The sequence below is a fragment of the Anastrepha obliqua genome, chromosome 6 (assembly GCF_027943255.1).
Source record: "Anastrepha obliqua isolate idAnaObli1 chromosome 6, idAnaObli1_1.0, whole genome shotgun sequence".
NCBI classification, from domain to species: domain Eukaryota; kingdom Metazoa; phylum Arthropoda; class Insecta; order Diptera; family Tephritidae; genus Anastrepha; species Anastrepha obliqua.
In genome coordinates, this window is record NC_072897.1 from 79,139,489 (window position 1) to 79,157,473 (window position 17,985).

A 17,985-nucleotide genomic window follows, 5' to 3' on the forward strand; every position below is an offset into this window, starting at 1 on the left:
TTGTTTTAAAATGTATGGTGCATGGTCCATGTGGCCCACTTAATCCTTCATCGCCTTGCATGTCTGAATCTGGAGAATGCACAAAAAAATATCCAAAACTATTTCAAGAAGTTACTTTGCAAGATGTCAATGGGTATCCCCAGTATCGTCGCCGCGATGACGGGAGCAAAGTTTTAGTTCGAGTCAATCAAAACCAAATTGAATTAGATAATCGATGGATCGTACCATATAATAAATACTTAACAAAAAAATATGCCGCTCACATCAATGTTGAAATATGTTCTTCAATCAAAAGTGTTAAGTACCTACATAAATATATCTATAAAGGATATGATTGTGCAAGTATTCAGATCATTGAACAACCTGGTAGTAACTGCATTAATTTTGATGAGATAACGACTTTTGTAGATGCTAGGTATGTAAGCGCACCAGAAGCGTGTTGGAGACTTTTTGAATTTCCAATGCAGGAAAAATCACACACAGTAAAACCTCTTGCGGTACACCTTCCAAATTTACAAAATATTTACTTTCGTGAAGACAGTGCTATTATAGCAGAAGCGATTACGGAATTCCGAGACACTACACTTACTGCGTACTTTAAGCTGAATACAATAGATACTTTTGCTAATACATTGACTTACCAAGAAATTCCTGAACATTACACTTGGCAACAAGGCTCACGTTCGTGGCAGAGCAGAAAAAATTTAGCCAACGCAATAGGCAGAATTTATACGGTCGATCCAAAGGATCGAAAACGATTTACATTACGTTTACTGTTAGTTTCCAAAAAGGGTCCTTAATCATACAATGATTTATTGACAGTTGGTAATGAGCTCCTCTCTTCTTTTTGGGAATCGGCCGTCAAACGAAAGCTATTAGTGGATAACTCGGAATGGGTTGCTGTTTTGACAGAAGTTTCTACCTTCAAAATGCCCTCACAGTTAAGACGTATTTTTGCCATGATTTGCGTGTTTGGAGAACCTACTTCGCCCCTTGAGCTTTGGACAACATTTAAAGAATATTTTATTGAAGATTTTGTAAGAGATAATAATGTAGTAGAAAGTGAAATATTGGCGTTGCGGGAAATTAATCAAATTTTACAATACTTTCCCACAATACATCTTTAAAACATTTTGGTTTGCCGGAAGTTTCTTTTGCAGAAACCTTACAATTTTAACAACTGACATTGAAGTCGATTTGATATGCGTACAAACATTAAAAGATCAGCTTAATCGAGAACAAAAACACATTTTTAACGAAGTGTGTACAATGCTAAATGATGAGGGCATATCTGTTAAAGCTGTTTTTATTGATGGACCTGGTGGATCTGGAAAAACATTTCTATATAAAACTCTTATTTACTATATTCGTGGTATTGGAGAAACAGTGATTACCGTAGCTTGGACAGGTATAGCTTCAATTTTGTTGCCAGGCGGGCGAACTGCTCACAGCGTTTTTAAATTTCCCATACCGTTGACTGAATCGTCAGTTTCTTTGGTAAAACCAAACACTAAAGTTGGTCAGGCATTAAAGGCAGCAAAAGCTATTATTTGGGATGAAGCTAGCATGGTACCTGGCAGAGCTCTGTTGTGTTTAGATCGTCTTTTGCGCGATATTCACCAAAATGAGACGCCTTTTGGTGGGAAAATTATTATTCTGGGTAGAGACTTTAGGCAAGTTTTGCCTGTGGTACCGAGAAGTACGCGAACTGGCATAGTTGATAATTGTTGAAAACGTTGCTCTTTGTGGAAATTTTTTAAATCATTTAAGCTCACAATCAATATGCGTAGTCAAGAACCCGACTATTGTAATTTTCTTTTGCGCATAGGACACGGCGAAGGGCAAGACAATGCATCAAGAGTAAAAATTCCTGATCAAATTCTTTTAAAAAACGGAAACCTCATTGACTGGGTTTTCCAACCAAATAATGGAATAATAGAAATTGATAATTTAAAAGACCGAGCCATATTATGTCCAAAAAATGATCAATGTGCCATCATAAACTCGAGTATAGTCGATATGCTACCTGGTCAAGAGCGCACATATCTCAGCGCTGATACGATTGTTTCACAAGATTCACAAGATCAGGTAAGATTCCCAGTGGAATTTTTACACTCCCTCAATTTTAGTGGGACTCCGCCGCATAAGCTTCAATTGAAAATTGGAACAATGGCACACGACTTATCGTAAAAGAAATGCATCTGAATTGCTTGCACGCGGAAGTGTTATGCGGAGAGACTCAGGGAAGGCGATTTCTATTGCCTCGTATAAATTTGCAGCCGAGCGAAACCACACTTCCCTTTACGTTGAACCGTCGCCAATTTCCAATTATAATAGCCTTCGCCATAACTATAAATAAGGCCCAGGGGCGAACATTATCAAGGGTGGGGCTTCATTTAAAGGAGGATTGCTTTGCCCACGGCCAACTTTATGTTGCGTTAAGCCGGGTAGATCCTGGGAAAATATACGCGTTCAAATGGGCAATAACGAAAACCTCACGTTGAATGTAGTTTATAATGAAGTAATTTAAAAAAGAAAATTACTCATTTAACTGAACAAAATTTTAAAAATGTTATAGGCATGCATAAGTTCTTACATAGGTATTACATATGAATAAAAATATACACTTTTCTAATCATCATAACTTTTAATATATAAAAGTGTCACATATGCTGTTTACTTTAAGTGGGAAAAAAGCCCACCCGATTTTCGGGGGTTACATACTAGTCTATAGTATTATTTTAAAACATGGCGCTTATTCTAACTTAACTACAATATGTACAGATATGAAATATATTATATATCAAAAGAAAGGTTTTGATGAGCATATTTCCGGAAAATTATAAAAATTAAAATTGGTTAATTAGTTCATGAAATATTTGCGTGTAAAGTTATCAAAATTTTCATATTGATAACAGCGATGTCTATGCAAAGCGGGTTGACACACAAATATACGCATATATGTATATATGAGTACGTTTGCTTTGTTTAGCTCTCTTTCTAATGAGCACAGCATTGTATACATTTGGATTCTCAATAATTGTTTTGCTTTGTTATCCTTACTAATAAATACATATGTATTCATGAACATAGTCCCAACGGTTGCTGCGAATTTTTTTCAAAATTTTGTTGTGATGGTATTGCCATGATGTGGTATAAATTGACAATTTACTTGAAATTTGTCAGTTCACTTAAAACAACGGAAACAGTGCAAATTAGTAAGAGTTTTGGGCAGACGCAAAATAGAATTTATTTTGAGAAAAAAGTACATACATACATATTTAATTTTAAAATATGCCTAGAGGACGCCCAAGAAGAGTTCGTAGAAGAGTTCCTACTTTAAGTGGAGGAATAGAGCAGGTAAGTAAGTGATAAATGTTTGAAACGTCACGTATTGGATATGATTGGTAGAAGCATCCACTTTGCTTTTCGTTCATATATGGTACAATTGATCTACAATATATAAACGTATGTATGCATTTAAAAATTTTGTGTCCGCTTGATCCTTTTTGCAAAACTCAAAATTTTAAATAGTTTTAAAAAATGAAGAGAGAGAGACAAATTAGTTTTATATTTGATACGCTTTTGGAATGGATCCATCTACTTGCTGTAAACGCCCTTTTGGCATTTGGCACGCGATGTGTCGTACTAGAAAAGAGTACATGTCCATCCTTCAAATAAGATAGAGTTTTAACAAAGTGGTTGTGCGCTTAAATCGGTTTTTGTTGAAAACTTACATCTCTTTGCTTCCGCTTCATATAATATATGTTTTAAACGATTTCATGTTTTTTAGGTCCGTATTCATGCAAGCACAAGTACATAACAAAAAAGCTCTAGATCCAGCATTTAATGCAGAATATAACACGCTTGGTGGTTTAACCAGTATATGTTTGCATTGCAATGCTAAACATTTTAAATGTGAAAAGGTAACTTTCCATTATTGAAAAACTTTGGTAAACTTGATAAAGAAAAATTTTTTATAGGGAAGAAATCAATTCCTTACATGCTGCCACGGTGGGAAAGTGCAGATACCGATACCTCGCATACCTGATTTTTTGGAAAGGGTTTTTGAAAATAATTTGAACTCTTTCTGGTCCCATTACTTAGAGAATATAAGACAAATAAATAGCTCATTCGCTTTTGCATCTTTTGAAGCTAAAATTGTAGAGGACGTGGCCACCAGGACGTGGCCCTTATTGTTTTCGGATACATGGATTCATGATTCAAACTCATTATACGCACTACTTTATATACTTGATACTGACCAAGCCACTGACATTCGACTACAAAGGAATGCAAATTGCGATAGTTCCTTGATGAAATGCCTACACGAGATGATATCAACCGTGAATCCCTTAGCCCGTCAGTATAAATTTATGGCACAAGTTGAACGCGAGGAGGAATAGAGGGCACGACAGGCAAATCGAGTTCCGCACAAAGTGAGCATGATTTTCTTCAGTAGTCATGCGAATCGGCGTTATAATTTGCCTAACTGCTCAGAAATTGCAGCCGTTTTCACAACTGAGGATGGTGAACAACCGGCAAGCCCTGATTTAAGAGTATTTTCTCACAGCTCAGAAACACAGTATTGCACCACGATTTCAACTTTACATAGATTATGCGATCCCTTGGTTTACCCTCTTTTATTTCCCTATGGTGAGCCAGGATACGACGAAGCACTACTACATGAGCAAGAATACAGAACAAGTCGCAGGTTCAGGGTCACACAGTTGCAATTCGTTGGATATCGAATGGCGATTCGAGAAGGTTTCAGCTTACTTCATGCTTCAGGTAAACTTTGGCAACAATATTTAGTTGATCAGTACGTTAGAATAGAGGGTGCAAGGTTGGCGTTTTTGCGTAATCACCAACATCAGCTTCGAGTTGAAACATATGCTGGCTTACACGATTATGTTATGCGTCAAGCAGAACTAGAAAATGCACGCCCTGGTCGCATTGTCGTTCTGCCTTCCAGTTTTCCAGGCTCACCTCGCAATATGAATATGCATTACCAAGATGCCATGGCTATTGTTAGAAAACATGGAAAGCCGTCACTTTTCATAACTTTTACCTCTAATCCAAAATGGCCTGAGATAACTCAAAACATTGAACAGTATCAAGTACCCCAAATGCGTCCTGAGTTAATAGCGCGAGTTTTTAAGCAAAAACTAAAAGATCTTTTAAATGATATTTCAAAAAAGCATGTATTTGGAAGGGTGAAATATTTTCTATACGTAATAATTAGAATTTCAAAAAAGAGGTCTACCGCATGCACATATTTTGGTTGCTCTTCATGATGCAGATGCCATTATTGATGCTTCTATTATAGACTTGGCTGTTTGTGCTGAAATTCCGAATAAAGAAACTGAGCCTGAACCTCATGAAATTGTTTTAAAATGTATGGTGCATGGTCCATGTGGCCCACTTAATCCTTCATCGCCTTACATGTCTGAATCTGGAGAATGCACAAAAAAATATCCAAAACTATTTCAAGAAGTTACTTTGCAAGATGTCAATGGGTATCCCCAGTATCGTCGCCGCGATGACGGGAGCAAAGTTTTAGTTCGAGTCAATCAAAACCAAATTGAATTAGATAATCGATGGATCGTACCATATAATAAATACTTAACAAAAAAATACGCCGCTCACATCAATGTTGAAATATGTTCTTAAATCAAAAGTGTTAAGTACCTACATAAATATATCTATAAAGGATATGATTGTGCAAGTATTCAGATCATTGAACAACCTGGTAGTAACTGCATTAATTTTGATGAGATAACGACTTTTGTAGATGCTAGGTATGTAAGCGCACCAGAAGCGTGTTGGAGACTTTTTGAATTTCCAATGCAGGAAAAATCACACACAGTAAAACCTCTTGCGGTACACCTTCCAAATTTACAAAATATTTACTTTCGTGAAGACAGTGCTTTATAGCAGAGGCGATTACGGAATTCCGAGACACTACACTTACTGCGTACTTTAAGCTGAATACAATAGATACTTTTGCTAATACATTGACTTACCAAGAAATTCCTGAACATTACACTTGGCAACAAGGCTCACGTTCGTGGCAGAGAAGAAAAAATTTAGCCAACGCAATAGGCAGAATTTATACGGTTGATCCAAAGGATCGAGAACGATTTACATTACGTTTACTGTTAGTTTCCATAAAGGGTCCTAAATCATACAATGATTTATTGACAGTTGGTAATGAGCTCCTCTCTTCTTTTTGGGAATCGGCCGTCAAACGAAAGCTATTAGTGGATAACTCGGAATGGGTTGCTGTTTTGACAGAAGTTTCTACCTTCAAAATGCCCTCACAGTTAAGACGTATTTTTGCCATGATTTGCGTGTTTGGAGAACCTACTTCGCCCCTTGAACTTTGCACAACAATAAAAAATATAATTTGAACTTCCATAATTTAGTATTCAAGCAATAGCTAATAAAAAAGCAACATCACCAATTCGATTAGACAAAGCAGTTAATATACCAGCATTATAAGATTTCACATTTTGAAAATAAATTACTAAACAATAAGAAACTAATCCCAATCCAGCTCATCCTAATAAAATTCTAATTAAATTAGGACTAATAATTAATAACATTATAGACAAAACAAATATAAGAACTAATATAATAAAACGATTAATATTTACATCTCCCCCATATATTCCTTTCTATAATAAATAACTAAAGAAGAAATTAGTAAAACAAAAGATATAAATAATAGACTCATTCAATCAAATAAAAAAGTTATAACAATTCAACAAGAATTAAATCTAACTACTTCTCATTCAATAAATATACAAAAATCCTTAATTAACATTAACAATCTAAATAAAAAAATATTAGTTCTAAATAAAATTAAAACCAAAAATCAAATTCTACAAATAGATAAATACTTTCTCACGATTTAAAATGATAAAAAATCATATCATTGACACCACAAATCAATATTTTAAATAAACTATTTAAATAAAATTAAAGTCAAACTATACAAATATCACTCTTCAAATTTAATAAATTTAAAAGAAATCAATGTAAAAATAATAAATAATATTTTGAAGATTTTGTAAGAGATAATAATGTAGTAGAAAGTGAAATATTGGCGTTGCGGGAAATTAATCAAATTTTACTTTCCCACAATACATCTTTAAAACATTTTGGTTTGCCGGAAGTTTCTTTTGCAGACAACCTTACAACTTTAACAACTGACATTGAAGTCGATTTGATATGCGCACAAACATTAAAAGATCAGCTTAATCGAGAACAAAAACACATTTTTAACGAAGTATGTACAATGCTAAATGATGAGGGCATATCTGTTAAAGCTGTTTTTATTGATGGACCTGGTGGCTCTGGAAAAACATTTCTATATAAAACTCTTACTCACTATATTCGTGGTATTGGAGAAACAGTGATTACCGTAGCTTGGACAGGTATAGCTTCAATTTTGTTGCCAGGCGGGCGAACTGCTCACAGCGTTTTTAAATTTCCCATACCGTTGACTGAATCGTCAGTTTCTTTGGTAAAACCAAACACTAAAGTTGGTCAGGCATTAAAGGCAGCAAAAGCTATTATTTGGGATGAAGCTAGCATGGTACCTGGCAGAGCTCTGTTGTGTTTAGATCGTCTTTTGCGCGATATTCACCAAAATTAGACGCCTTTTGGTGGGAAAATTATTATTCTGGGTGGAGACTTTAGGCAAGTTTTGCCTGTGGTACCGAGAAGTACGCGAACTGGCATAGTTGATAATTGTTTAAAACGTTGCTCTTTGTGGAAATTTTTTAAATCATTTAAGCTCACAATCAATATGCGCACTCAAGAATCCTAATAATTTTCTTTTGCGCATAGGATACGGCGAAGGGCAAGACAATGCATCAAGAGTAAAAATTCCTGATCAAATTCTTTTAAAAAACGAAAACCTCATTGACTGGGTTTTCCAACCAAATAATGGAATAATAGAAATTGATAATTTAAAAGACCGAGCCATACTATGTCCAAAAAATGATCAATGTGCCATCATAAACTCGAGTATAGTCGATATGCTACCTGGTCAAGAGCGCACATATCTCAGCGCTGATTCGATTGTTTCACAAGATTCACAAGATCAGGAAAGATTCCCAGTGGAATTTTTACACTCCCTCAATTTTAGTGGAACTCCGCCGCATAAGCTTCAATTGAAAATTGGAACAGTGATAATGTTGATTCGCAATTTAAGCCCAGCAGAAGGATTGGTGAATGGCACACGACTTATCGTAAAAGAAATGCATCCGAATTGCTTGCACGCGGAAGTGTTATGCGGAGAGGCTCAGGGAAGGCGATTTCTATTGCCTCGTATAAATTTGCAGCCGAGCGAAACCACACTTCCCTTTACGTTGAAGCGTCGCCAATTTCCAATTATAATAGCCTTCGCCATAACTATAAATAAGGCCCAGGGGCAAACATTATCAAGGGTGGCGCTTCATTTAAAGGAGGATTGCTTTGCCCACGGCCAACTTTATGTTGCGTTAAGCCGGGTTAGATCCTGGGAAAATATACGCGTTCAAATGGGCAATAACGAAAACTTCACGTTGAATGTAGTTTATAATGAAGTAATTTAAAAAAGAAAATTACTCATTTAACTGAACAAAATTTTAAAAATGTTATAGGCATGCATAAGTTCTTACATAGGTATTACATATGAATAAAAATATACACTTTTCTAATCATCATAACTTTTAATATATAAAAGTGTCACATATGCTGTTTACTTTCCGTGGGAAAAAAGCCCACCCGATTTTCGGGGGTTACATACTAGTCTATAGTATTATTTTAAAACATGGCGCTTATTCTGACTAAACTACAACACGTACAGATATGAAATATATATCAAAAGAAAGGTTTTGATGAGCATATTTCCGGAAAATTATAAAAATTAAAATTGGTTAATTAGTTCATGAAATATTTGCGTGTAAAGTTATCAAAATTTTCATATTGATAACAGCGATGTCTATGCAAAGCGGGTTGACACACAAATATACGCATATATGTATAATATATAAGTACGTTTGCTTTGTTTAGCTCCCTTTCTAATGAGCACAGCATTGTATACATTTGGATTCTCAATAATTGTTTTGCTTTGTTATCCTTACTAATAAATACATATGTATTCATGAACATAGTCCCAACGGTTGCTGCGAATTTTTTTCAGAATTTTGTTGTGATCGCAATAATCTTCTTGTTTTATCTTCTTCTATAGTATTATTTTATTATTTTAAAACATGGCGCTTATTCTGACTTAACTACAATATGTACAGATATGAAATATATTATATATCAAAAGAAAGGTTTTGATGAGCATATTTCCGGAAAATTATAAAAATTAAAATTGGTTAATTAGTTCATGAAATATTTGCGTGTAAAGTTATCAAAATTTTCATATTGATAACAGCGATGTCTATGCAAAGCGGGTTGACACACAAATATACGCATATATGTATATATGAGTACGTTTGCTTTGTTTAGCTCTCTTTCTAATGAGCACAGCATTGTATACATTTGGATTCTCAATAATTGTTTTGTTTTGTTATCCTTACTAATAAATACATATGTATTCATGAACATAGTCCCAACGGTTGCTGCGAATTTTTTTCAAAATTTTGTTGTGATGGTATTGCCATGATGTGGTATAAATTGACAATTTACTTGAAATTTGTCAGTTCACTTAAAACAACGGAAACAGTGCAAATTAGTAAGAGTTTTGGGCAGACGCAAAATAGAATTTATTTTGAGAAAAAAGTACATACATACATATTTAATTTTAAAATATGCCTAGAGGACGCCCAAGAAGAGTTCGTAGAAGAGTTCCTACTTTAAGTGGAGGAATAGAGCAGGTAAGTAAGTGATAAATGTTTGAAACGTCACGTATTGGATATGATTGGTAGAAGCATCCACTTTGCTTTTCGTTCATATATGGTACAATTGATCTACAATATATAAACGTATGTATGTATTTAAAAATTTTGTGTCCGCTTGATCCTTTTTGCAAAACTCAAAATTTTAAATAGTTTTAAAAAATGAAGAGAGAGAGACAAATTAGTTTTTTATTTGATACGCTTTTGGAATGGATCCATCTACTTGCTGTAAACGCCCTTTTGGCATTTGGCACGCGATGTGTCGTACTAGAAAAGAGTATATGTCTATCCTTCAAATAAGATAGAGTTTTAACAAAGTGGTTGTGCGCTTAAATCGGTTTTTGTTGAAAACTTACATCTCTTTGCTTCCGCTTCATATAATATATGTTTTAAACGATTTCATGTTTTTTAGGTCCGTATTCATGCAAGCACAAGTACATACAAAAAAGCTCTAGATCCAGCATTTAATGCAGAATATAGCACGCTTGGTGGTTTAACCAGTATATGTTTGCATTGCAATGCTAAACATTTTAAATGTGAAAAGGTAACTTTCCATTATTGAAAAACTTTGGTAAACTTGATAAAGAAAAATTTTTTATAGGGAAGAAATCAATTCCTTACATGCTGCCACGGTGGGAAAGTGCAGATACCGATACCTCGCATACCTGATTTTTTGGAAAGGGTTTTTGAAAATAATTTGAACTCTTTCCGGTCCCATTACTTAGAGAATATAAGACAAATAAATAGCTCATTCGCTTTTGCATCTTTTGAAGCTAAAATTGTAGAGGACGTGGCCACCAGGACGTGGCCCTTATTGTTTTCGGATACATGGATCAATTTACCATCGAGTGGGTCCTCTTCATGCTAATAATGATTCAAACTCATTATACGCACTGCTTTATATACTTGATACTGACCAAGCCACTGACATTCGACTACAAAGGAATGCAAATTGCGATAGTTCCTTGATGAAATGCCTACACGAGATGATATCAACCGTGAATCCCTTAGCCCATCAGTATAAATTTATGGCACAAGTTGAACGCGAGGAGGAATAGAGGGCACGACAGGCAAATCGAGTTCCGCACAAAGTGAGCATGATTTTCTTCAGTAGTCATGCGAATCGGCGTTATAATTTGCCTAACTGCTCAGAAATTGCAGCCGTTTTCACAACTGAGGATGGTGAACCACCGGCAAGCCGTGATTTAAGAGTATTTTCTCACAGCTCAGAAACACAGTATTGCACCACGATTTCAACTTTACATAGATTATGCGATCCCTTGGTTTACCCTCTTTTATTTCTCTATGGTGAGCCAGGATACGACGAAGCACTACTACATGAGCAAGAATACAGAACAAGTCGCAGGTTCAGGGTCACACAGTTGCAATTCGTTGGATATCGAATGGCGATTCGAGAAGGTTTCAGCTTACTTCATGCTTCAGGTAAACTTTGGCAACAATATTTAGTTGATCAGTACGTTAGAATAGAGGGTGCAAGGTTGGCGTTTTTGCGTAATCACCAACATCAGCTTCGAGTTGAAACATATGCTAGCTTACACGATTATGTTATGCGTCAAGCAGAACTAGAAAATGCACGCCCTGGTCGCATTGTCGTTCTGCCTTCCAGTTTTCTAGGCTCACCTCGCAATATGAATATGCATTACCAAGATGCCATGGCTATTGTTAGAAAACATGGAAAGCCGTCACTTTTCATAACTTTTACCTCTAATCCAAAATGGCCTGAGATAACTCAAAACATTGAACAGTATCAAGTACCACAAATGCGTCCTGAGTTAATAGCGCGAGTTTTTAAGCAAAAACTAAAAGATCTTTTAAATGATATTTCAAAAAAGCATGTATTTGGAAGGGTGAAATATTTTCTATACGTAATAGAATTTCAAAAAAGAGGTCTACCGCATGCACATATTTTGGTTGCTCTTCATGATGCAGATGCCATTATTGATGCTTCTATTATAGACTTGGCTGTTTGTGCTGAAATTCCGAATAAAGAAACTGAGCCTGAACTTCATGAAATTGTTTTAAAATGTATGGTGCATGGTCCATGTGGCCCACTTAATCCTTCATCGCCTTGCATGTCAGAATCTGGAGAATGCACAAAAAAATATCCAAAACTATTTCAAGAAGTTACTTTGCAAGATGTCAATGGGTATCCCCAGTATCGTCGCCGCGATGACGGGAGCAAAGTTTTAGTTCGAGTCAATCAAAACCAAATTGAATTAGATAATCGATGGATCGTACCATATAATAAATACTTAACAAAAAAATACGCCGCTCACATCAATGTTGAAATATGTTCTTCAATCAAAAGTGTTAAGTACCTACATAAATATATCTATAAAGGATATGATTGTGCAAGTATTCAGATCATTGAACAACCTGGTAGTAACTGCATTAATTTTGATGAGATAACGACTTTTGTAGATGCTAGGTATGTAAGCGCACCAGAAGCGTGTTGGAGACTTTTTGAATTTCCAATGCAGGAAAAATCACACACAGTAAAACCTCTTGCGGTACACCTTCCAAATTTACAAAATATTTACTTTCGTGAAGACAGTGCTTTATAGCAGAGGCGATTACGGAATTCCGAGACACTACACTTACTGCGTACTTTAAGCTGAATACAATAGATACTTTTGCTAATACATTGACTTACCAAGAAATTCCTGAACATTACACTTGGCAACAAGGCTCACGTTCGTGGCAGAGAAGAAAAAATTTAGCCAACGCAATAGGCAGAATTTATACGGTTGATCCAAAGGATCGAGAACGATTTACATTACGTTTACTGTTAGTTTCCATAAAGGGTCCTAAATCATACAATGATTTATTGACAGTTGGTAATGAGCTCCTCTCTTCTTTTTGGGAATCGGCCGTCAAACGAAAGCTATTAGTGGATAACTCGGAATGGGTTGCTGTTTTGACAGAAGTTTCTACCTTCAAAATGCCCTCACAGTTAAGACGTATTTTTGCCATGATTTGCGTGTTTGGAGAACCTACTTCGCCCCTTGAACTTTGGACAACATTTAAAGAATATTTTATAAAGTGAAATATTGGCGTTGCGGGAAATTAATCAAATTTTACAATACTTTCCCACAATACATCTTTAAAACATTTTGGTTTGCCGGAAGTTTCTTTTGCAGACAACCTTACAACTTTAACAACTGACATTGAAGTCGATTTGATATGCGCACAAACATTAAAAGATCAGCTTAATCGAGAACAAAAACACATTTTTAACGAAGTATGTACAATGCTAAATGATGAGGGCATATCTGTTAAAGCTGTTTTTATTGATGGACCTGGTGGCTCTGGAAAAACATTTCTATATAAAACTCTTACTCACTATATTCGTGGTATTGGAGAAACAGTGATTACCGTAGCTTGGGCAGGTATAGCTTCAATTTTGTTGCCAGGCGGGCGAACTGCTCACAGCGTTTTTAAATTTCCCATACCGTTGACTGAATCGTCAGTTTCTTTGGTAAAACCAAACACTAAAGCTGGTCAGGCATTAAAGGCAGCAAAAGCTATTATTTGGGATGAAGCTAGCATGGTACCTGGCAGAGCTCTGTTGTGTTTAGATCGTCTTTTGCGCGATATTCACCAAAATTAGACGCCTTTTGGTGGGAAAATTATTATTCTGGGTAGAGACTTTAGGCAAGTTTTGCCTGTGGTACCGAGAAGTACGCGAACTGGCATAGTTGATAATTGTTTAAAACGTTGCTCTTTGTGGAAATTTTTTAAATCATTTAAGCTCACAATCAATATGCGCACTCAAGAATCCTAATAATTTTCTTTTGCGCATAGGATACGGCGAAGGGCAAGACAATGCATCAAGAGTAAAAATTCCTGATCAAATTCTTTTAAAAAACGGAAACTTCATTGACTGGGTTTTCCAACCAAATAATGGAATAATAGAAATTGATAATTTAAAAGACCGAGCCATACTATGTCCAAAAAATGATCAATGTGCCATCATAAACTCGATATAGTCGATATGCTACCTGGTCAAGAGCGCACATATCTCAGCGCTGATTCGATTGTTTCACAAGATTCACAAGATCAGGAAAGATTCCCAGTGGAATTTTTACACTCCCTCAATTTTAGTGGAACTCCGCCGCATAAGCTTCAATTGAAAATTGGAACAGTGATAATGTTGATTCGCAATTTAAGCCCAGCAGAAGGATTGGTGAATGGCACACGACTTATCGTAAAAGAAATGCATCCGAATTGCTTGCACGCGGAAGTGTTATGCGGAGAGGCTCAGGGAAGGCGATTTCTATTGCCTCGTATAAATTTGCAGCCGAGCGAAACCACACTTCCCTTTACGTTGAAGCGTCGCCAATTTCCAATTATAATAGCCTTCGCCATAACTATAAATAAGGCCCAGGAGCGAACATTATCAAGGGTGCCGCTTCATTTAAAGGAGGATTGCTTTGCCCACGGCCAACTTTATGTTGCGTTAAGCCGGGTTAGATCCTGGGAAAATATACGCGTTCAAATGGGCAATAACGAAAACTTCACGTTGAATGTAGTTTATAATGAAGTAATTTAAAAAAGAAAATTACTCATTTAACTGAACAACATTTTAAAAATGTTATAGGCATGCATAAGTTCTTACATAGGTATTACATATGAATAAAAATATACACTTTTCTAATCATCATAACTTTTAATATATAAAAGTGTCACATATGCTGTTTACTTTCCGTGGGAAAAAAGCCCACCCGATTTTCGGGGGTTACATACTAGTCTATAGTATTATTTTAAAACATGGCGCTTATTCTGACTAAACTACAACACGTACAGATATGAAATATATATCAAAAGAAAGGTTTTGATGAGCATATTTCCGGAAAATTATAAAAATTAAAATTGGTTAATTAGTTCATGAAATATTTGCGTGTAAAGTTATCAAAATTTTCATATTGATAACAGCGATGTCTATGCAAAGCGGGTTGACACACAAATATACGCATATATGTATATAAGTACGTTTGCTTTGTTTAGCTCCCTTTCTAATGAGCACAGCATTGTATACATTTGGATTCTCAATAATTGTTTTGCTTTGTTATCCTTACTAATAAATACATATGTATTCATGAACATAGTCCCAACGGTTGCTGCGAATTTTTTTCAGAATTTTGTTGTGATCGCAATAATCTTCTTGTTTTATCTTCTTCTATAGTATTATTTTATTATTTTAAAACATGGCGCTTATTCTGACTTAACTACAATATGTACAGATATGAAATATATTATATATCAAAAGAAAGGTTTTGATGAGCATATTTCCGGAAAATTACAATATAAAAATTAAAATTGGTTAATTTGTTCATGAAATGTTTGCGTGTAAAGTTATCAAAATTTTCATATTGTTAACAGCGATGTCTATGCAAAGCGGGATGACACACAAACACATATGTATATATGAGTACGTTTGCTTTGTTTAGCTCTCTTTCTAATGAGCACAGCATTGTATACATTTGGATTCTCAATAATTGTTTTGTTTTGTTATCCTTACTAATAAATACATATGTATTCATGAACATAGTCCCAACGGTTGCTGCGAATTTTTTTCAAAATTTTGTTGTGATGGTATTGCCATGATGTGGTATAAATTGACAATTTACTTGAAATTTGTCAGTTCACTTAAAACAACGGTAACAGTGCAAATTAGTAAGAGTTTTGGGCAGACGCAAAATAGAATTTATTTTGAGAAAAAAGTACATACATACATATTTAATTTTAAAATATGCCTAGAGGACGCCCAAGAAGAGTTCGTAGAAGAGTTCCTACTTTAAGTGGAGGAATAGAGCAGGTAAGTAAGTGATAAATGTTTGAAACGTCACGTATTGGATATGATTGGTAGAAGCATCCACTTTGCTTTTCGTTCATATATGGTACAATTGATCTACAATATATAAACGTATGTATGTATTTAAAAATTTTGTGTCCGCTTGATCCTTTTTGCAAAACTCAAAATTTTAAATAGTTTTAAAAAATGAAGAGAGAGAGACAAATTAGTTTTTTATTTGATACGCTTTTGGAATGGATCCATCTACTTGCTGTAAACGCCCTTTTGGCATTTGGCACGCGATGTGTCGTACTAGAAAAGAGTACATGTCTATCCTTCAAATAAGATAGAGTTTTAACAAAGTGGTTGTGCGCTTAAATCGGTTTTTGTTGAAAACTTACATCTCTTTGCTTCCGCTTCATATAATATATGTTTTAAACGATTTCATGTTTTTTAGGTCCGTGTTCATGCAAGCACAAGTACATACAAAAAAGCTCTAGAACCAGCATTTAATGCAGAATATAGCACGCTTGGTGGTTTAACCAGTATATGTTTGCATTGCAATGCTAAACATTTTAAATGTGAAAAGGTAACTTTCCATTATTGAAAAACTTTGGTAAACTTGATAAAGAAAAATTTTTTATAGGGAAGAAATCAATTCCTTACATGCTGCCACGGTGGGAAAGTGCAGATACCGATACCTCGCATACCTGATTTTTTGGAAAGGGTTTTTGAAAATAATTTGAACTCTTTCCGGTCCCATTACTTAGAGAATATAAGACAAATAAATAGCTCATTCGCTTTTGCATCTTTTGAAGCTAAAATTGTAGAGCCACCAGGACGTGGCCCTTATTGTTTTCGGATACATGGATCAATTTACCATCGAGTGGGTCCTCTTCATGCTAATAATGATTCAAACTCATTATACGCACTGCTTTATATACTTGATACTGACCAAGCCACTGACATTCGACTACAAAGGAATGCAAATTGCGATAGTTCCTTGATGAAATGCCTACACGAGATGATATCAACCGTGAATCCCTTAGCCCGTCAGTATAAATTTATGGCACAAGTTGAACGCGAGGAGGAACAGAGGGCACGATAGGCAAATCGAGTTCCGCACAAAGTGAGCATGATTTTCTTCAGTAGTCATGCGAATCGGCGTTATAATTTGCCTAACTGCTCAGAAACTGCAGCCGTTTTCACAACTGAGGATGGTGAACCACCGGCAAGCCGTGATTTAAGAGTATTTTCTCACAGCTCAGAAACACAGTATTGCACCACGATTTCAACTTTACATAGATTATGCGATCCCTTGGTTTACCCTCTTTTATTTCCCTATGGTGAGCCAGGATACGACGAAGCACTACTACATGAGCAAGAATACAGAACAAGTTGCAGGTTCAGGGTCACACAGTTGCAATTCGTTGGATATCGAATGGCGATTCGAGAAGGTTTCAGCTTACTTCATGCTTCAGGTAAACTTTGGCAACAATATTTAGTTGATCAGTACGTTAGAATAGAGGGTGCAAGGTTGGCGTTTTTGCGTAATCACCAACATCAGCTTCGAGTTGAAACATATGCTAGCTTACACGATTATGTTATGCGTCAAGCAGAACTAGAAAATGCACGCCCTGGTCGCATTGTCGTTCTGCCTTCCAGTTTTCTAGGCTCACCTCGCAATATGAATATGCATTACCAAGATGCCATGGCTATTGTTTGAAAACATGGAAAGCCGTCACTTTTCATAACTTTTACCTCTAATCCAAAATGGCCTGAGATAACTCAAAACATTGAACAGTATCAAGTACCACAAATGCGTCCTGAGTTAATAGCGCGAGTTTTTAAGCAAAAACTAAAAGATCTTTTAAATGATATTTCAAAAAAGCATGTATTTGGAAGGGTGAAATATTTTCTATACGTAATAGAATTTCAAAAAAGAGGTCTACCGCATGCACATATTTTGGTTGCTCTTCATGATGCAGATGCCATTATTGATGCTTCTATTATAGACTTGGCTGTTTGTGCTGAAATTCCGAATAAAGAAACTGAGCCTGAACTTCATGAAATTGTTTTAAAATGTATGGTGCATGGTCCATGTGGCCCACTTAATCCTTCATCGCCTTGCATGTCAGAATCTGGAGAATGCACAAAAAAATATCCAAAACTATTTCAAGAAGTTACTTTGCAAGATGTCAATGGGTATCCCCAGTATCGTCGCCGCGATGACGGGAGCAAAGTTTTAGTTCGAGTCAATCAAAACCAAAT

General features: G+C 35.6%; 2 pseudogenes; both read left to right on the plus strand.

Moving 5' to 3' along the window:
- Positions 1–2,019: 2,019 nt before the first annotated feature.
- On the plus strand, positions 2,020–13,760 carry LOC129250798 (uncharacterized; annotated as a pseudogene).
- Positions 13,761–13,884: 124 nt separating this feature from the next.
- On the plus strand, positions 13,885–17,440 carry LOC129250799 (uncharacterized; annotated as a pseudogene).
- Positions 17,441–17,985: the final 545 nt, after the last annotated feature.